This window comes from Schistocerca piceifrons, chromosome 1, assembly GCF_021461385.2.
Source record: "Schistocerca piceifrons isolate TAMUIC-IGC-003096 chromosome 1, iqSchPice1.1, whole genome shotgun sequence".
NCBI classification, from domain to species: domain Eukaryota; kingdom Metazoa; phylum Arthropoda; class Insecta; order Orthoptera; family Acrididae; genus Schistocerca; species Schistocerca piceifrons.
This window is the reverse complement of record NC_060138.1, coordinates 595,811,661-595,834,609: the sequence shown is the minus strand read 5'-3', so window position 1 is coordinate 595,834,609 and position 22,949 is coordinate 595,811,661.

Sequence of the window (22,949 nt, the reverse complement as noted above, 5' to 3'; positions counted from 1 at the left end):
ATACCAGTCAGGTTCCTCTCAGAGTATGCTGATGCAATACCTCCATATTTAGCAATTACATACAACCGCTCGCTCACAGAAAGATCCGTACCTAAGGACTGGAAAGTTGCTCAAGTCACATCAATAACCAGAAATGGAAGTAGGAGTAATCAGCTCAATTACAGGCCTATCTCACTAACGTTGCTATAGAGTTTTGGAACATATACCGTATTCGAACACTATGAACTACCTCGAAGAAAACGATTTATTGACACACAGACGGCACGGATTCAGAAAATATCGTTCTTGTGAAGCACAACTAGTCTTTATACTCATGAAGTAATGAGTGATATCGGCAGGGGATGTCAAATTGATTCCATATTTTTAGATTTCCAGAAGGCTTTCGACACCGTTCCTCACAAGCGTCTTCTAACCAAACTGCGTGCCAAAAGAATATCGCCTCAGTTGTGCGACTGGATTCGTGATTTCCTGTCAGAAAGGTCACAGTTCGTAATAATAGACGGGAAGTCATCGAGTAAAATAGAAGTAATACCCGGCGTTCCCCAAGGAAGTGTTATAGGCCCTCTATTATTCTTGATCTATATTAACAGCATAGGACACAATCTGAGCAGCCGTCTTGGATTGTTTGTGGACGATGCTGTCATTTACCGTCTTGTGAATTCATCAGATGACCAAAACAAATTGCAAAATGATTTACACTACTGGCAATTAGAATTGCTACACCAAGAAGAAATACCGATGATAAACGGGTATTCATTGGACAAATATATTATACTAGAACTGACACGTGATTACATTTTCACGCAGTTTGGGTGCATAGATCCTGAGAAATCAGTGCCCATAACAACCACCTCTGGCCGTAATAACGGCCTTGATACGCCTGGGCATTGAGTCAAACAGAGCTTGGATGGTGTGTACAGGTACAGCTGTCCATGCAGCTTCAACACGATACCACAGTTCATCAAGAGTAGTGACTGGCGTATTGTGACGAGCCACTCGCTCGGCCACCATTGGCCAGATGTTTTCAGTTGGTGAGAGATACGGAGAATGTGCTGGCCAGGGCAGCAGTCGAACATTTTCTGTATCCATAAAGGCCCGTACAGGACCTGCAATATGCGGTCGTGCATTATCCTGCTGAAATGTAGGGTTTCGCAGGGATCAAATGAAGGATACAGCCACGGGTCGTAACACATCTGAAATATAACGTTCACTGTTCAAAGTGCCGTCAATGTGAACAAGAGGGGACCGAGACGCGTAACCAATTGCACCCCATACCATCACGCCGGGTGATACGCCAGTATGGCGATGACGAATACACGCTTCCAATGTGCGTTCACCACGATGTCGCCAAACAGGGATGCGACCATCATGATGCTGTAAACAGAACCTAGACTTATCCGAAAAAATGACGTTTTGCCATTCGTGCACCCAGGTTCGTCGTTGAGTACACCATCGCAGGCGCTCCTGTGTGTGATGCAGCGTCACGGGTAACCGCAACTATGGTCTCCGAGCTAATAGTCCATGCTGCTGCAAACGTCGTCGAACTATTCGTGCAGATGGTTGTTGTTTGGCCAACATCCCCATCTGTTGACTCTGGGATCGAGACGTGGCTACACGATCTGCTACAGCCAGATGCCTGTCATCTCGCAAGTGAAACGAGGCCGTTGGGATCCAGCACGGCGTTCCGTATTACCCTCCTGAACCCACCGAATCCATATTCTGCTAACAGTCATTGGATCTCGATCCACCGGCCGGGGTGGCCGAACGGTTCTAGGCGCTACAGTCTGGAACCAGGTGACCGCCTACGGTTGCAGGTTCGAATCCTGCCTCGGGCGTGGATGTGTGTGATGTCCTTAGGTTAGTTAGGTTTAAGTAGTTCTAAGTTCTAGGGGCTGATGACGTCATAAGTTAAGTCCCATAGTGCTCAGAGCCATTTGAACCATTTTGATCTCGACCAACGCGAGCAGTAATGTTGCGATACGATAAACCGCAATTGCGATAGGCTACAATCCGACCATTATCAAAGTCGGAAACGTGATGGTACGCATTTCTTCTCCTTACACGAGGCATCACAACAATGTTTCACCAGGCAACACTGGACAACTGCTGTTTGTGTATGAGAAATCGGTTGGAAACTTTCCTCATGTCAGCACGTTGTAGGTGTCGCCCACCGGCGCCAACGTTGTGTGAATGCTCTGAAAAGCTAATCATTTGCATATCACAGCATCTTCTTCCTCTCGGTTAAATTTCGCGTCTGTAGCACGTTATCTTCGTGGTGTAGCATATTTAGTGGCCAGTAGTGTAGATAATATATCTGTATGGTGCGAAAAGTGTCAATTGACCCTGAAATTGACCCTGAATAAAGAAAAGTGTGAAGTTATTCACATGAGTACTAAAAGAAATCCGCTAAATTTCGATTACGCGGTAAGTCACATAAATCTGAAGGCTGTAAGTTCAACTAAATACTTAGGTATTACAATTACAAATAACCTAAATTGGAACAATAACATAGATAGTGTTGTGGGTAGAGCAAACCAAAACCTGCGATTCATTGGCAGAACACTTAGAAAGTGCAACAGGTCTGCTAAAGAGACTGCTGACACCACGCTTGTCCGCCCTGTTCTGGAGTGTTGCTGTGCGGTGTGGGATCCGCATGAGATGGGCTGACGAATGACATAGAAATAGTACAAAGAAGGGCAGCTCGTTTTGTATTATCGCGAAATAGGGGAGATAGTACCACAGACATGATACGTGAATTTGAGTGGCAGTCATTAAAACAAAGGCGTTTCTCGTTGCGCCGGGATCGTCTCATAAAATTTCAATCACCAGTTTTCTCCTCCGATTGCGTAAACGATCTTTTGCCACCCACCTACACAGGGAGAAATAATCATCCCAATAAAATAAGAGAAATCAGAGCTCGCACAGAGAAATTTAAGTGCTCGTTTTTCCCGCGCGCCCTTCAAGAGTGGAACGGTAGAGAGACAGGTTGAAGGTGGTTCATTGAACCCTCTGCCAGGCACTTCATTGTGAATTGCAGAGTAATCGCGTAGATGTAGATATTAGATGTAAAAGCACCAGTCGTGCTGTAACCACACCAGATACTGCTGGCCTAGGATAATCGGATATATTTACGGATCTACCCGTCTTAGAATCAAAAATCTTTACAGCGTTGTATTGCTGTTCTTGAGGACGTATAAGTGTCAAAGAGAAAAATGTAACTCTGTCTTTTAATAATCGTTGATTATTAATTCCTTAACGTACATGCTTTTGTCTCCATGTTGTCAGTTGTGATTAACTAAGTTATTACTGATCATGACCATTTCGCGAAAATTTATGATTTCTCGCGCGACCAGAAGACGTACTTGATGAATCAAAGTACAGGCTAGTTCCACTGAAGAACATGACTGTTCTCATTTCAGAGGAAGACCTTCGTAGAGAAAAGATGTTTAACTAGCGTTCTTAGTTGATTTATGTTTGTTCAGTTCACTGACCCAAAAGCCTGTGTTCTTTGAATTATTATTATTATTTTTTTACGTGAAATAGATGTTGTGATACTTAAATCCCATCCACATCGGCATCTAAGGCCCGCCGATAATCGAATCCACAAAGATAGTGGCACGTGTTGTTCGATTTGTTGGCAGGTGGTTCTCACGTTCCTGTTACCGAAGCACTCTTGGAGTCTTAACTAGAGACTAAAACAGCAGCTCATTCAAGTGTCAGTCTACTCTATGTCAGCTATGATAATCGTGTTGCACGCAGCACACACGGTTAAATTGCAATACTGTTCGCGACGTCGTCACGAACCAACCTACTTGGATTGTTTCCATAGGCTTCGTGTAAGAAACACCTTCTTGGTTTTCGGAACCTTGTCATATTTCAGTGTGTGAGTACAGGATGATCCTGTTGAGACAAGAGTCTCAGGTCCGGGACACCGGTGGGATATGCATGGTTTTTAGCTGCAAGGTAAGACGTTCGTTTTCTTGTATTCGAAGCAGATGTACATTTAACTATCGACATAGGAAAATGTGCAGAAAGGGGATGACGTAATGTAAAGACAGAAATAAACAAAGACGGTAACTTGATATAAAGGAAGGAATCCTATCCTATAAACTTTAGTCGCGACAGATTATGAACAAAACTCTCTCTTCCACAATACAGACTTTACCGAAAAGTAAGTGTTGGTTTACATGCCCTATGTACATATATTAATATAACAGGTGTTCTACAGGTTATTCTACACTAGATGTACTACTAGTCACCTTATCTTAGTCATATAACTTCATCCGTGAAAGGAATTTTGACTATATTCCCGTTTGTTGGTATATTTGGCAAGGTTTCCAGAACATTGATGTTTGGATATAAACGAGTGAGTACCTTCTTAGCATAAGTTTTTGATTGGCATTTCCCTCAATAATCTCAGCTGTAGTAGATTATCTTATCGGGAGAGCATCTACAAAGAATCATCTGAATTGTATCCCAATAAATTCATCCGTTTTCCTGTCATTTCCTCTTAGATATACATAGCCCACTTTATTACCGCGTGTATATTGGGAGATTCGAAAAACGACGAATACTCGAATCGGGATCTATATGCTACGTTCTAGAAAAAAATCTTTAATCTGACGAGTCCAGGGCTATATAGTCCTACAGTAAAGTCTATTAAGACGTAGCTATTCTATCGAGCCTCCATTGTCGAAGCGAAGGCCAGTCTTAAGCTTTTATTTGCTACGACGGCCCTTTGAACTGGACACGCCTTCGAATCTGTTTACTCGCCAAGAATTGGACCGGATCAAGACAGCTTCGTCTGAAGGCCAGCCGCAAAAGTGGCTGGATCGCAGACTGGCTGTTCTGCTACTGTGGTGGCCCGCGATACAAAATTGAGAACATTCGGCTGGCCACAGCTGCTTCTGAACCTTCTGACGACGAGGTGACGATACGTATGGAGATTACAACCGAAAATTATAGGTCTCCTGTCTCGTTAATTACGATTGTAGTGGTGACGTAGGCCTACGACATCCGGTATCCGACTACGGTGTTAACATCTTCACCTGCACTGCTGCCCGTTAAAACTGGAACATTCTGAAGGCGGCGTGAAACAACCGACAAACTAGCATGCTTAAATATGCAGAGCAGTAGCACTTCAGCGCAACGGCGCAAAATAGGAGTAACGCTAGCTACTTTCTGTATGTAAGACAAGGTTACACAATGAATTGTTCTTCACAAATAGCATTTGAATGCTGGTTGTTTGGGGAAAGACCGTATTATGCCTCTTGTAAAAAGAAGACACACGTGTCAAAATTGGATAGCGGTAGGTTTGCGACATATAGAAAATGTCGTACATTTGTGCCGCCTCAGGGATATGTAGACTGCGTTGAGCAATGAGGTCCGTAACCCCTTAAGTTTTTTATCGAACGGTTTCTCAAAATTAATTTTACATCAGATATTCAGCAAATTTATGTCGCACGGTTTAAATCTGCGCTGTACAACGTAATGTTTCTTAACTGTCAGCATAAACAGTTCACACAGAAAGCAACAAATTCGTTGAATAGTTATACATGATTTTGAATGATGAAAATTGGCCGACGGCAGTCAACAAAAATACACTTCGGCATTTAGTAAAAATCTTTTGTAATAAAACAAATACAGCTACGCAAGCGCTGTTCACAAGATTTGACAATAACTGTAATTTCTCTTCCATGGAACTTATTTCAAAAACTGTGCACACCGTCAGGCAGCTGATCATCAGATCAGATGCGGCAGATACCAAAACACCTACAGATACCACCACTGGTCTCACGTAATTTAAAATTTATTTTTAGAGCGGGCTCGTTGGAACACATTTGTAAAAAGAAACAATTTTGCGACATATTTATGTGAGAAGGAACTCCATCAAGTCAAGTGGACTATGAAACAGATATACTACGGGTATGTTGCCTCTAAACATGCACATATGCCGAGATAACAAGCACAAAACATATGTAATGCGCCGAATACTACTGCACTGCTACAACGACTGGCGAATACACCTTGCGCAGAGCCAACGTAACTTGATAATCAATCTGCAGAGCACACAGTAAGTAGAGATCACCCTAGTAACTGAAAGAAACGTTGCACCTAAATCACAGTGCTCTCTCCAGTCGAACACGCTGATGATTACATCATGGAGAGATATAACCGTCACTTGTCATGGGGAGTTAGAATACCCCTGTCTGATCACACACACAGACCAGCAAATCAGGAAGAACATCCTTAAATTCCCGACATAACTGCTGCAAACCAGTACCAGCATCGCTACTGTTAATTATCGTGTGCGCACCTACTTTTGCGATATTTTTACAAAATTCAAAGATGGAATGAGGCTCAAAACGAAAGAGAAACTTCTTGAACGCGGAGGTCAGAACCTAACCCATGTTGCAATCAAACTCCGCCCCCAGAATCATTGGTACTAGTAAACCTTCCGCCAGAATGGACTCAAAGCGCCAAGTGCATTTGTTAATGCTTAACCTTACGCCCAACTATCCCAATAAAACATTTCACTTAAATTGGCTGCCTTGCACTCTTCCTTCTTCCCTGAAAGGTATTCAGTCTTTCAAATGTCTTTAAATGTGTTATAAAATTCCTCACTAATCAAAGTCGAGAAATCGACACTATCTAGCAGTGGGAAAACAGATTTTCCATTAGTCTCTGCGCACATAAGCGGAACCCGAATTGCAAGTGCTGCAGATATCCTATTACAACCAGAGACTAACCGAAGCGTTCCACTGTTCTGGCGTCGTCTGCTAGTATCTTTCTACTTGTCAGCACAGATCCTGGCAAAATGCCCCGGGTGGTTACACCCATAACACTTCACTTCCTCCCTCTTATATTCCTTAATGAAATCTGTTTACCTTTCTCCTGTATCAATCCTATGTTATTTTCCTTGAAGCACTTCCTATCAACCTCACTAACTGCCTAAATCTCCGTTAAGGACCGTTCCACCCGTACAATATTCCTTGGTCGGATACTAAGCACTATTCGCATCCTATTCTTAAGGCACATACCCCCTTCGGAAGCGAAGAGAAACATACACTGAGCACCTCTATTAGATCTAATAACATAATCTTCTAGTAGCTCGTTGGAATACTGTACCTCTTGATATGTTTTACTGACTAACTCCTGTCACATTCTGCTAGTCAGATGTTGGCTGCAAATAAGTTCACGAAATTTACGCCAACAGCAAGTTTCTCTGCGTGGCTTCCCGCGAAACCTGTTATAAACAGGCAAATACCATTGGCGTCAGCAACTAATAAAACTGAAAAATCCTTCAGTCCCAACGCATATCCCTTATCCTGTAAATTTAAAAGGAACTGTAATGTATTTTCGATATCTTTGCTACTTTTAATTGATAGGACCCAACCTTCGTGGAAAATCCTACTAAGTGATTTGGCAGCTTGTGAAATTATTTCGGCACACGCTCGACTTGTCCCAATCCCATCCTGCCTCTAATTTCTACCTTTCACTATAGAAACGATCGAAAATTTTACCAAATGAAACCTGGTTCGATGCTGTAAACGTTTCACTTTACTCAGCAATGGAATGATAGATTCGTCGAATTGTTCTACACCATTGACGCTACCCAAAACCACGAGTCTGTTCACGTAATGCAACACTCGTGAGAGAACTATACCAACATAAGGACGTGAGGCTCACTCGCTTCTAACACACCAGTCGCTGAAGCTACATGGAGGGGCAAAGAAAAGTGACCCGGAGAACGGAGTTCCAGGGTACAAACAAACACAGTAGAGGAAAGGAAATACAGTGCTAACCTGACTATAGCAGGTGTTGAAAGTGACCACTATTCATTTATTGGCCCATTACGGCCTTGGTCAGCAAATTTCTCTAGGCGAATCGAAGCTATACTGCTGGAATGTCATCCTAAATGTTTTGCTGTATTTCTTCAAGACTGTGAGGGTTCTTGCGATACACGGAAGACCGGAGGGTTCTTCACACAAAGTAATCGCACAGTAACAGATCAGGTGACCTGGGAGGCCAGCTAGGATCACGATCAGACAGACCTCTGCTAACAACTCTCTCATACGTGGAGATTGTGTAAATGTGCTCCAAGGTTTAGCCATCTCATTGGGCAGTTGCTGGAAGGAACTGTAGGTCTTTTCTTCCCCCGTTACCGCTACCACAAATGGGGGCCAGTTTTATTTGCCCCATCTTGTAGCTCAGCCAAAGCAGAGTGGAGAATGGAGGCGGCCTTACACACGTCTGCTAGCTGCATGTCCGGTGGGGCACCCGAGTGGTCGAGCAAGTCGTAATATCTACTCTCGGTTTCTAATTCATACTTCAACTCGTCCTCGTGCAAAGCCGTCATTCTGGTCACCTCCACTGCGGCCACAATGAAACACAACAGTAAACGGAGTAGTATTTTCCACACTAAGGAATCTACACCAAGACACTATAATACCATTTCCTTAACTACCCTTTTTACCACTCACAGCTAGCCATGTCCTTAATCATGTTGTACTATCAAAATGTGCTGCCAGTGGGAGTGGTAGGACTGGGCTGAGCTGTGAGTGGTCTGTCACCCTTGAAAGCTTTTATTCAACAGATTTTAAAATTTAATTTCACAACGAATTTGTGTGGCACTGTTTAAATTTGCACTTCACAGCATAACGCCTTTTAACTGTTCAACACTGAGCTCACTCACGAACAAGTATCACAATGTCACAATGTAAAAAAAAAAAATCTACTTCACAATTTAAAAGAAGGTAAGTAAGAAACTCCAGGTATCCCAAAATAATCTTAAAACATAAAAACAACAAATTCTTTAAATGACTGTACAAGTTCTTGAATCATGAAATTTGCGCAATGGCTATCAACAATAACATATTTACGAGTATAAAACCCTTTGAAATAAACCACGCACTTCCAGTTACGCATATACAGTTATGCAAGTACCGTAGCGCTGAACGCCACAAGATTTAACAATAACGGTAATGACTCTTCCATGGAACTTATTTCAAAAAAACAGGCCCTGTCTGGCCATTAAAGCAGTACACCATCGGACCAGACGCCCCAAATACCAAAACACCTTCAGGTACCACAATTGGCCAACAACTTTCAAAATTCTTTACATAACTTAAAATTTATATTCAGAGTGGGTTCATTGGAACACATTAACGAAAAGAAACAATTTGCTATGCCCTTAAGTGAGAAGGGACCTGGTCCAGACAAGTGCACTGCGAAACAAACATATAACGGATATGTTATCAGTACATCTGCACACGAACAAATACAAAACACTTGTAGTGCACCGAATACTACTGCTCTGACTCACCAATATACACTGAAGAGCCAAGAAACTGGTGCACCTGCCTAATATCGTGTAGGGCCCCGGCGAGCACGAAGAAGTGCCCGCATCACGACGTGGCATGCACTCAACTAATGTCTGAAGTACTGCTAGAGGGAATTGACACAATGAATCCTGCAGGGCTGTTCATAAATCTGCAAGAGTACGACGGGGTGCAGATCTCTTCTGAACAGCACGTTGCAAGGCATCCCAGATACGCTCAATAATATTCATGTCCGGGGAGTTTGGTGGCTAATAGAAGTGTTTAAACTCAGAAAAGTGTTACTGGAGCAATTCTGGACGTGTGGGGTGTCGCTTTGTATGGCTGGAATTTCCGAAGTCCGTCGGAATGCACAATGGACTTGAATAGATGCAGGTGATCAGTCAGGACGCTCACGTACGTGTCACGTGTCAGCGTCGTACCTAGACGTATCAGGGGTCCCACATCACTCCAATTGCATACGCCCCACGCCATTTCAGGACCTCCACTGGCTTGACCAGTCTCCTGGTGACATGCAGGATCCATGGATTCATTAGGTTATCTCCATACCTGTACACGTCCTTGCACTCGATACAGTTTAAAAACGAGACTCGTCCGACTAGGTAACATGTTTCCAGGCATCAACAGTCCAATGTTGGTGTTGACGGGCCCGGACGAGGCATAAATCTTTGTGTTGTGCAGTGGTCAAGGGTACACGAGTGGGCCTCCGACTCTGAAAGCCCATATCGATAATGTTCCGTTGAATGGTTCGCACGCTCACACTTGATGGCCCAGCCCTGAAATCTGCAGCAATTTGCGGAAGTGTTGCACTTCTGTCACGTTGAACCATTCTCTCCAATGGTCGTTGGTACCGTTCTTGCAGGAGCTTTTTCCGGCCACAGCGATGTCGGAGATTTGATGTTTTACCGTATTCTTGATATTCACGGTAAACTCGTGAAATGGTCGAACGAGAAAATCCCCACTTCATCGCTACCTGGGAGACGCTGTGTCCCACCGCTCGTGCGCCAACTATAACACCACGTTCAAACTCAATTAAATATTGATAACCTATCATTGTAGCAGCAGTAACCGATCTAACAACTGCGCAGACACATTTTGCCTACCGCAGCGCCGTATTCTGCCTGTTTACATATCTCTGTATTTGCATACACATGGCTATACCAGTTCCTTTGGCGCCTCTGATAAGTAACAATGGACCCTGTTTCACCAACAGTCAGAAATCGGCGCAAAAGGTATTGCAGATTGGGACTAACCATCGCCAGACATTGTGTGGGACTGTTTATAGGATGCATCCATTTCACACACAGTTTTTTTATCGCCAATTTTTCTGCAGCATATTGGCATTCACTCAGTTGCGATGCCCACAGTCTGCGGTCTTTCATTGCCACACTATAAATTGTATCAACGATTTCCTTCGTGGTGATCTCAGCTGGACTGATTAGACCTCTGATGACGTACACAGCTACCATCTGGGGATATGCAGCTCCTACACGCCTGTGCAGCCTGCAGATCATACAGAACAAAGTGCTACGCATCATTAGCAACGCTCCGAGATATATACGCATCGTGGATCTTCAGAATGAATACCGCCTTGAAACCCTCAATTAAGTAATCAAAAAACACGCCACACGACTATACAGGAACTCGAGACACTCGAACAATCCTTTCAGCCTTACTCTGGGAAACTATGATCATAACCATAGGTGGAAGCATAAGCGGCCAAAGACACTACTAATTGGGGCATAACCACCTACTGCAAGCTAACATACACCAAAAAGCGACAAACGTCGGCAAGCCCCTGCATATCAGAAACGTTGATTGGATACACCAGCTGTTGTTAAAGCCGACCGACAGGCTACAGCAGGGAAACCGACGAGCTCGCCCACTAACGCACAAAAAAATCACCTCACCCTACACTGTGCATCTCATATATGACCTATCGGAGACAAAACAATGATGAACCTGTTACAAGTACGATGACGCTGACCGAGAGGTCAATACCTGCACCCAGCGGCAGCCGCCGAGTAACAGCACCGCACAACGTCAAAGGTATCGACATGCATGGTACCCACTACGAGTACTAACAAAGCCTATCCTTGCACGACTTGTCGCAGGCAGAAGTACATCCGTTTCTGCTCTTACTACCCGACCTAACTAACGCAGAGGTTTTTTTCCCTTGGCTCTTGCCTTCTCAGTTTTTTTCCTCTGCCCTACAAATTGCTACCCTCCGTTCGACTTTCGACCCAATCTATCTCCATATGACCGAGTATTAATAGTTAACCTTAACCAGACGTTCGCAAACATAGCAGTACCCACATCCTGCGACACCTCACTTTAGTGAAAACTAACCCTTATTCAGAGATAGCAGTAGACCTTTTGAGTTGGCCATCATGCCGGTGTTGGCATGGAGGGACTCAACCTCTTATATAAAAAAAAAAGAAGGAGAAACTCAGCTGGACGGCAGGAGAACGTTTTGTCTTCGGCACTTGTCCAACCACGTTTCAGTTCATTAAACCAGACCAAATGGTCTTCAGCGACCGTGTAAAATGTTGGTGGACGTCATACAATTCTGTTTTGATCTGTGCGCCAGTCCAACCATTAAAAAAAAAGTATTTAGTACGACCACGATAGCCGGTTTTCTCCATTTTACATATCGCAATCGACACACTGACCAATCCAGACGGATGAACTGTACGCTGTATGTTGCTGAAATTCTTTATACGATCCCTACAATAATCAAGCTTACCAACCATGTTCCATTCTCCAATGGAGATTTACCAAACCACGCATGGTTTCCGTGATGACAGAGCGTGGTGCTCCAGACGGTATGCACTATCCACGTGTATACTCGTCTTGCTGCAGACTAACCCATTTCCTGGCTCAAGCTACGTGATGTGGCTGTGCAGTCCCATAGTCGATGGATGAAGACGTCTCTCCTCTTGGGTGCCAGACACGTGGGGGTGCTGAGATCCTGTATGGCACTGAGTGTGTTTCTCCGTTGAGCACGTTTCTCCTACAGTCATTAGAATCACGACTAATGCTGCCAGCAATATCGTTGAGCCATAGTCTGCATTCTCGAAGGCCACGATCGAGCCACTGTCGAATTGACTTGCTAGTAGACCTGTCTCCTTCTTACACGTGGCACGACACAGTCTTTCAGAAATGACATTCCTTTTCCTTTTTTTCAGGGTGTTTCACAATCCCTCTTATAGGCGTCTAGGGGTTATAGAGATGACTTTGTAGATAATTTTTTGATAAGGGAATGATGTCTCTACATGTACCGTTTGGCTATAAAATAAGTTTGAAGAGCGGATCGCTCTACAAAATCCCGCTTCACGGAGACAATGAGCTCTGACCTATTTGCTCTGCAGGAGCCTAAGGCATGGGTAATGTTACGAGTATTCGTAGGTAGGTTCCCTTCGACGTGACGATAAACGTCTTCTTAGAAATCGAGATTGCGGCGTGTCCGTGCAACACTACAGCCAACCCCCGTTGTTCCGAGAACTTTCTCGCAGACGTTATAGAGAGAGATGAAAATGGTACGTGATGTCATAAGTATAACAGGGACTGATGACGCTGCCCTCCTCTCAGTTTGTGTGCGTACCGTGAAGGGGAAGATTTGAAAGTGTTCCGATCTTCTCGCTTATTTTACCTTCTATAGAAGACTACAGTAGGGATCTTGAAACACCTAAATACACAATGGATGTGTCATTATGGCATCCGCTTTATATAGCTGCATTGGAATGATAATCATTTGCATATCTAATCATGTAGTTCACATCATGACATTATGACATTCTTTGCAGGCCGCCTTCACTTTTAACGACCAGCAGTGTGTGACTGTTTTTTTTATCAACGTACTAATCGTTACGCAGTTTCTGTATTCTGGCTAATCAGGGCAAGGATTTTATTGCCAGACCTCTGGCAAGTTCTTTGTCGTAAGCACTACGACACCTAGCAAAACATATGTATTGTTATTTGGATTATAAATAATCAAATGTAAAGACCTTCAAACACAGACATTATACAGCCAACCGGTTGCAATTAACTGTTTGGTACAATTGAGCTAGATTTCGACAGTAACAAAGGGTGTCTGTATCATAATGAAGACACCCTTAGTAGGTGTCGAAATCTAGGTCAATTATACCAAACAGTTATTTGCAACCGGTTTTCTGTATAGCTCTTATCTTTGAAAATTGTCTACGGTGGCTGAGAAACAGCCATGTTTAACACCGGAAAATATAAAGATCATAATGTCAAAAACAAGGAACTGAAAATTAAGTATAAAATCAAGAGCTAAGACACTAAGACTTTAATGATAATTACGGGTTCGTATCATTAACTAGAGTGTAGCTGAATTTTCAGTTTCTTGGGGCGTTATGGAGGAAGGGTAGTATGTTAATGACATTCTTATGTGTGGCCACCAAACAGCTGGTAAAATCCTTCACTGTTCTGCAATACTATCGATGCCTGTTGCAAAACAGTAAACAATAGCAGTTTTGTCGTGGTTATACATAAAATCGTCTTTCATAAAAGCAGTGAAGCTGCACTATATATGTATATATATATGTATATAGTGCAGCTTCACTGCTTTTATATATATATATATATATATATATATATATATATATATATATATATATATAATTCCCTCGTACTGAAGTAGATGCCGCAGCAGCAGACAATAATCGGTACTGTGGATGTAGTACCTCTGCCTCTTTCTGTCGAATAAACTCCGTTTTATGCCAAGTATTAAGAAACTGGGCACTTAGCTTAAACGAATAAAAACCAAATACTTCAAATCACGCTATCACCTTTACGTTATACTTCTTACATTAACGTGAGACATAATCTTATCTGATATGTCGTCCACAATTTCACTGTCTTACTTATGTAACCACGAGACATCACACCGGAAGTGATGCTATACACAATAACAGAGAAAATAACATGTTACAGATTAATGGTGTGGTCTTTGGTTTATACTGGTTTACGCTAAGCAACGAGATCTTTATAAATCGTATGTGCAGGATTTTGTTAAAGATTTGACGCAATACTGAGTATAATCGATTGGAAATGGAAATCCCGTATTCACAATCCCATATATGATAAGATTATAGAACTGCACCACATTTACTTCGAGAAGTTAGTATGATGTCAAGTACCAATAGGCACTAATGAGCACTCAGAACGCCGTTTCCTGAAATCTGTGAGATCTTGAACATCGCCGAGTACCTAATGAACGAGGTGTGATGATGTTTGGTTTGTGGGGCGTTCAACTGCCCAGTCATCAGCGCCGGTACAAAGTCCCAGTTGTTACACAGTCCAATTTCTTTTTATGCAGTCCAATCTAGCCACTGTCACGAATGATGATTATGATGATGAAATGATGAGGACAACACAAATACCCAGTCTCCGGGCAGAGTAAAACCCCAACCTGGCCGGAATCGAACCTGGGACCCCGTAATCCAGAGGCAGTAATGCTAGCCACTAGACCATGAGCTGCGGACAATGAACGAGGTGGAACAGATACTTCAGCATTTGTTATATGGTTTAAATGAGCACTTTTATTTACATTTTTCATAGATAGGTTTATATCTTTTATTCCTTTGGTTGTAACTGTTCCACATTATCAACGTTCTATTGAAATGCAGATCACTGGCTGGAGGAGAATGTTCAATCATGTTACTTTAAATCCGTCTTGATTGCAAATTTTTTTATTATTCATATGACCGGTTTCGGTTCATTCAGAACCATCTTCAGATCTGATATTTAAGTTACAGGAGTAACCCGTCCAATTCAGCAACTTTCACATGCTACGTCACATAAAATGTTCAATCGCTTGCTCACAATTATCAGATTAGTGGAGTTGTGCTAGGCCCATGTATTCTGACTTCGAGTCTTCCAAGATCTGGGCCTGAGCGCAGTATGTGGCGACATAGAAACACACGTAGAGGGCTACATTTTGTTGCAGTGAGCTGAAGCAATGGTGGAGTCTTCTGGTGGCGAGCGTGGCGCCACTCATCAGAAAATGACCAGCTCTGTAGCCATGTTCTGTATCGTCTATACCATTCCGTTTCGTAGGTTAGGTTCGGTAGTAGCGTAATTTTCGGTTTGGTAGCCGAAGTTGCTATTCTGTACTCTACTAAGGCCTTTTAACGAATGGTCTGCATGCCAATTATTCGTTTACTGTACCGAGAGGTGGGGCGTCACTCTCTCACTCTAACAGTTCCGTTAGCCATATTAACATACATATTTAGGTCACGGGGTCGATGTCTTACAACACTACATTTGGTATGTGTGGTTTATGACTTTTTTACATGAGGAAATTGTGGGCAGAATGTTCATATAACTGCATGTACAGCATGTAGAGAACTTGCCCCGAGAGTGCAGGCGATGGAGAATAGAGAGAGAGAGAGAGAGAGAGAGAGATGAATTGGTGGCCGTAAATTCTGAGTTCAGCGATTCTGGAAAGCAGCACTCATTGGATCGTACCTGTAGAAAGACTTCTACCCAAAGCCCTCTCCTCCTTCTGCTTAGGGTCAGAGAGAAGGATGCTGTTTCGCAAAAGATTTTACCTGAACCAGGCGGCAGTTCAGCGCGAAGGCAGCCAGTTGGTGGAAAGCGGTGAAGGAAGCAATTTAAGAGAGACTGCTGTAAACTATGCAAACGACGGGAAGGTCAGAAAACTCCATGCATTCTCATGTTAGAAGCTGGGACGATATGGACAGAGCGGCTGGTGTATGTGTTTAGTGGAGGCAAGACTGTAACCCTCCTCCCTGACGCCAGGAAGTCGCCAGATTCTTTTAGCAACCGACAAAAATATATCTTTCATGAACAGAACTGTCTTGGTAGCTTAGCGGCCTTCTTTCAGATTGTAAATCGTCAGCCCACAAAGATTAGCTCTCTCAGTAAATGAGGTACTGTGGGTCCATCTAGATAGACGTTTTTTGCCAAAACATGGCCATGCTTACCGTGAGAACGACGCCTCCCTGATCTAAATTCTTCTTTTTTCAGACGAGAGAGATTTGGAAGCACCGATTGGCTCCTGTCAGGATATGCATAGTGGTAGCTTGCTCCCACAGTGTGTAAATCCCGGTGCTGCTTGTGGATTGGCTACCAGGCCAACAGAACAGTTAAGAGGGGAAGTTAAATGAGCAGAGAATCGATTGATTGGTTTGTGCAATGTGGGGTCAGGTTCGTTTCTGCTAATTTGGCTCCTGTACCGAGGGTTGGTGGAAGTAGGTCGTGATTCTTTTTCTTCTTCTGGTACTCCCCTGATGGAGAACTTGTGGTCTGTACCTAGTGGGTGAGACTTGCGGTCTTTATCTTGTAGTGGGCTAAGAGCCAGTGGCAGTTTCCAACTGTACCGGCATTGGGAGTGTGTATCATCTTGGACATTACGTGTGTCTCGAGGGTGAACTTCTTCGCTCTGAGTCGACTGTCTGACGTTTGAGAACTCCAGCATACAGTTGTTGGAAATGGAAATGCCGTGTGGCTAGGGCCTCCCGTCGGGTAGACCGTTCGCCTGGTGCAAGTCTTTCAAGTTGACGCCACTTCGGCGACTTGCGTGTCGATGGGGATGAAATGATGATGAAAGACACACAACACCCAGTCATCACGAGGCAGAGAAAATCCCTGGCCCCGCCGGGAATCGAACCCGGGACCCCGTGCGCGGGAAGCGAGAACGCTACCGCAAGACCACGAGCGGCGGACATGTAGTAGTTGATTCCATTCGAATAGAGTTGGGTCTCACAGTGGATTCATGTAAGGCAAAGTCAGATTAATTCAGGGGAAAAGTGCTGGGTGCACAGTCGAACGTGAATGTGCCCACATTTGAGATCACTTGTCTTTGTTTGACTCAGGCGAGGAGAGATGGTAACAGGGCACAGGCACATCTCATCCCCTCAGGAGCCGCTCCAATTCGGTATCAAATAGCTTACAGAATTGCAGAAAGGCTCGGTTGCGGTAACCCTACTGTTCAATGCGCTCACGAACCTAACCGATAGGCAGTGTGACCAAATAGCATACGATCAGTTCATAGGTTAGCCTTGGTAGTGACGTCGTTTACGGTTTGGTTGCCGAAGTTGATGTAAGCTGCTGAGGCGTGTTAAAGATCTGTCCATCTGCTGATTATATGTATACCATACCAAGGGATGGAGAGGTATCAGTAAGGATATTCATTCAGTTTTTGTGTGGTTTGATTGTGGAGAGAAGATGTTATTTTGGAAATAGTGAGTGACTTTTAGTTTTGATTTTAGTGATTGGGTTTATTGAAGAATCAACAGGATGCATCTGAGTGGAAACTGGGTTTATAAAATTTATTATGCAGGCATTTCATCTACGAATCATAGAGGACATGGTGCACCTGTCAAGGGCACACATACCTATGGGAAAGGAGAGCTGCTGTCCCACCCCTTTCCCTAGCTCGTAGGGAAAGGAAACATTTAGTGTAGTCAGGTGTTTTTATTTCAATAAAGCGATTAAAAAATCAGTATTACACCGGTTTTTAACTGGTCAGATCGGTAAATTTTTGTGGCTACTTACAAATCGCCATTCGTTTTCCAAAATATTAAAAATATACCGTACCCCAGGTTTAGCTCCCAGCGCCATGGAATAGTTAAGAAGAAGACAGCTACGATGAAGGCAGGCAAGGCAGCTCGAGGAAATGCGGCACCGTGCAGTTTGGCAATGTAACCTGCAGGATAAGGAGAACCCCTTTGAAATGCCCAAGGTGAGGTATGGATTGAGCACTGAGGCGATCCATAATTTGCTAGGGGAACTGTGGTCATACATGGCAGTCCACTAAAGAGCTCTCGCCATCCCTGTGCACCTGAAGGTACATCTGAAATCCTGAAATGACTAAATGAAATGAGCAATCCTTATCACTCGTCACACCCAATGTTTATTTTTTCCTTGTTGGATTTGACAACTCTTAGCTGCTTGGGACATGGGACTGGTGAAAAGGGTGTACAGGCTGACAGTTCAGCTGCAACGAGTCAGGCAAGCATCTAGTGGTGCATTGATGAAGGTGTGAAGGCTCTCAGCTGTGGCCTACTGGCTGCAATTTTTTATATATGTTGTTAATCTGAGGAAGGCCAGATATACTGGTCGAAATTGGTCAGTAATAAAGTTTATAACTGAATCCTGATTGTTGGTCTGGTTTCAAATACAGCACACATAAACAATAGGTTTATAATGCACAAGATTTGGTATGTATAATAACGGCAGCTGAGAAGCATGATAATTAATTTGGAGAGATCCACTTCAGTTGTACTAATATTTATTTAAATAAATACATTATTTATTTAAATTGATTTTACTACAGCTGAAGTGGATCTCTCTAAATTAATTATTAAGGCACAATGGAAATACGTGAAGACACTTCAGTGTCACTGCAATGTGAGTGTACTAACCTTCTCCACCGATATCTTGTAATATAACATTATATTCAATGTAAACACACTTTTCGGAAACAATAATGAGAATAGCGTGTCTGGTAGTTGTGTTGGCTGACTGCTTATGGTGTGCGGCACTGTGCATACTGACAGGCGCAGTGGTGGGTGCGTGCCTCCAGCTGTGCTCACTTATCTTTGATTGGCTGGCCTGTAGACAGAAGGCAACACGGCATTGAACCGCTTTGGTGCATCTGGATCCGTTCTGATTCGCTACCGAAAGTCTTATGGAATTGCATGGAGGATCGGTTTCGGTAACCCCTATGCTCGGTGTGCTCACCTACCGAACAGATCGGCAGAGTGACCGAAAGAGACATAATAGGGCTATTGGAGAAAATCAGGCAGGGCAGCGTCGAGATGGCAGGCTATCTAAAGTGTCGTCTTCCACGGCGATGTGTGCGGCGCGCCTTGCGAACCACCACGACAAGTTGGATACCGCAGATATGTCCGGGTAATTTCTTTCAGACCATTTTTCTTTCCACGCTGCAACTCAGTAGCAGTCCTTTCCAGAGTATCGTGACGCATTCATTGACCAAGGAATGAGGTGAACGTGCAATCCAGGAAATCAGCCGTACCGTCATTGTAAGGAGGCTTGCACAGTCAGGGACGCAATTGGGTGCACACAAGTGTACTGTATATAGTTGCCTGGAGAAGTGACTGCACGTTTAGCTCTAAAACTTCCAGATATAGTAATTTTCTTATCAGATTAACCTCAATACAAAGTAATCGCGAACGCGTATATTCAATTCTTTTTTTGAATCAATAGTCTTCTGTTTCGTTTTATGCGGCTCATCATGAATTCCTCTCTACTGGAAACCTTTTTATCTCACGGTCAATAAATCATTGGATGTATTCCAATCTCCGTCATACACAACAGTTTTTACAAATGTCCTGTCATCCTGCTGCTTCTTCTTGTCAGTGTTTTTCATATGTTCGTTTCTTTATCGATTCTGTGGGGAACCTCTTTATTCCTTACCAGACCAACTAGTGTTCAACATCTTTGTACTGCACCATATACCAAACTGATTTTTCTTCTTTTCTCGTCTTCCCACAGTCCATGATTCACTACCATAGAACGCTGTTTTCTAAACTTACATTCTCAGAAATTTGTTCCTCAGATTAAGGCCAATGTTTGAACTATTACACTTCTCTTGGCCAGAAGTGTCCTCTTTACCCGTGCTAATCTCCTTATGTAGTCCTGGCTTCATTCGTCATATGTCATTTTCGTTTCAAAGTATCAGGATTCCTTAAGATCGTCTAGTTCATATCTCCAATTTCGATGTTAAGTTTATAGCTAATGGCATTTCTGCTATTCCTAATTGCTTTCGTTCGCGTTTGGATTATTGTCAATCCGTATCGTTACTCATTAGCTTATTCATTCCATTCAACTCGTAATTTTCTTCACTTTCGCTGAGGTCAGCCACGCCATCAGCGAATCTTATCATTGATAGTCTTTCACCCTGAATTTTAATCCTGCCCTTCAGCCTTTCAATTTATTTCACCGCTGTGGCATTCGAAAATTAACCCAGCCAGATTATAGATATCATGGAAGACCCAAACACGATTCCGGGCATTGCAGCACGACAGACAGAATCGAGCTTGGTTTTCTTTACATTCAGTAGTCATAATGCTAGCGACAGCGTTCATATGGCCGTTGCTCTGTTGCGTTTGAAAACAATGGAAGCATGCACAGTGCCATGAGTGCCGTCTGTCCATCCAGCCCCGTACCAGACAGCATCAGTGGTCGACACAGACAGTTTACAACCGCTGACGAGCTCCAGCGTGGTGGAGGACCATTGTGAACGTAACAGTATGATATGTTACCGCCATGCGGACGAGACGGCAGAACACCGAGGTCACATCCAGCATCCGCTCGTCGCTGAATACGATGTATCAATTTCATAGCAGCGCACTTCGTACGAGTAGAAATTTCTTAGTATTATAAATCCGTTTCCCAGACACATATCATACCAAAAGTTTTTTCAGGTAACTGTCAACACCGTACATGATGAGGAGTGTGCTGTCTCACAATGCATTTATTCATTACCTGTTCATGATCGAAACTGGTACCGAATAAATGTATAGTGAGAAAGTACATTGTGTATCATATATTTCTCCAAGCGCAGATCATTGTACCTCGTTCGAATTCAATAACAAGATCATCACACTGTTTAATACACAAAATATTGCGGAAATGAAATGAGTTAAGCTTTGCTAATTAGATGTCACTGAATTTGAAAATGATGTTTAATTTCACATTTTATCTCTAGTTCCCGAACTGCAGCCGTTACCTGTAATCAAGCTTTTTCGCTAAATAGTGAACCACTCGTATAAGTAGCAACTAGCACTGCCTAAGCATATCGTTATTCTTACAGCAGGGTATCACCAGGTTGTGGTGTACCTGCTCCGCAGGCTTTGAGGAAGTAGTCAGTTACGCCTTTCAGTACAAAAAGACATATCTCTAGTATTTAGATCGTAATATAGGAGGGGAAGACAAAAAAAAGAAAAGAAATTGGGTACCGCACGTCTTCGTCCAGTGCATGACTATATGAGGAAGGACGTCCTATGCTATTTGTACTGCAGAAGAAATCCACAACTCATGTCAATGAAGTATCACACAAAATATTTGACTAAAAATATCTTTTTTTTCTGTACGTCAGACATGACACTAAATAAGCTATGAAACCACCCACTGAGCCGGCCGAAGTGGCCGTGCGGTTAAAGGCGCTGCAGTCTGGAACCGCAAGACCGCTACGGTCGCAGGTTCGAATCCTGCCTAGGGCATGGATGTTTGTGATGTCCTTAGGTTAGTTAGGTTTAACTAGTTCTAAGTTCTAGGGGACTAATGACCTTAGCAGTTGAGTCCCATAGTGCTCAGAGCCATTTGAACCAAACCACCCACTGAAATCGTGAACTGCTGTGAGGTTTCCCAAACAAGAGTCCAAATGGCTTTGCTGTTACGACTATTATCAGCTCGAGGAATTTGGGGTAAGGATATACCTATTTGAGCGACAACTTTATACACAGCTTTGCTCAGTTTTATAAAAGAAAATTGTGTCACGCTTTGACAACTACAGTGCTTTTCCGTACCGCCAATACCAGTCTTCTGTCTTGTGGTACAGCAATTATACGACATGAAAACTTTTTTTTATTTATGGAACATTTGCAAAGGCGTTTGGCAGCTCGTTCGGTTGTCTCAGTTTAGGTTATGAGCTTTTTAAAACAGTTTCATGGTGCTAATTTTTGTGCCACTAATGTCTATGCTTATGCAAGAGATCTGGCGATGATACTCTGTCAAGGTAGTTGTCGGGGACTGGAGGTGCATTGTTAGTGCTAACGAAATCTGTACGTGAACATCAGTTGTGTTCGTCGCCAAAGTACCCATCAGCGAAATTCTTCGGTTTCTAAAGCGTCTGGTGGAACACTTTGACGACGTTTTCGTATAATGCATTTTCTTCTTAAACACTTATTAAATTCGTAGTTTCTGTCGTTTGCCACAAGGAGTGTTCAGTATAATAGAACACATTTTTTCTGAAAGCAGGTTTTTTTAATTCAAGATTCATATACGGCATATTATTCCCTTTCTTTTGGCTAAAAAACTCTATTATTCAACATAATCTCCATTCAATGCGACAGCCTTAACGCATCCTTACTGGCACCTCTCTATTGGTCAACGACAGAGTCAACGTCTTGCTGCATCAGTAAACCCCCCTCCGCCCATCCACTCCACGTACTGCTTACCGCGGAGTGCGTCCTTCATTGACCCTAATTCGTTGTCTTTGTGGTCTTCGGCGGTAAGGAACCCAACACACAACTTTGAGTATTCCAGTTGGGGGATGAGTATGTCAGCACTACCAACAGAGATGTCCAGTTGTGCAAGGATGTCTGATTGTAATACGAAGATCAACTTGAATGAGAGCATCCGCACGTTCCAACATTACAGGAGTCACAACTTTGTGCGGCCGGCAAACACGCGGGAGATCGGACACGTTTGCGCGACCTTGTTCCGATGACGACAGACACATCGTCCAAAAATCTCATCGTGTTTTTATCTGCCAGATTTCCGCATACATTGTGCAAGCGTCTGTGAACGTCTACGATGTTCTTTAACGCCACTACGGCGACTTGTGAGTGAATGAGGATGTAATACACACAA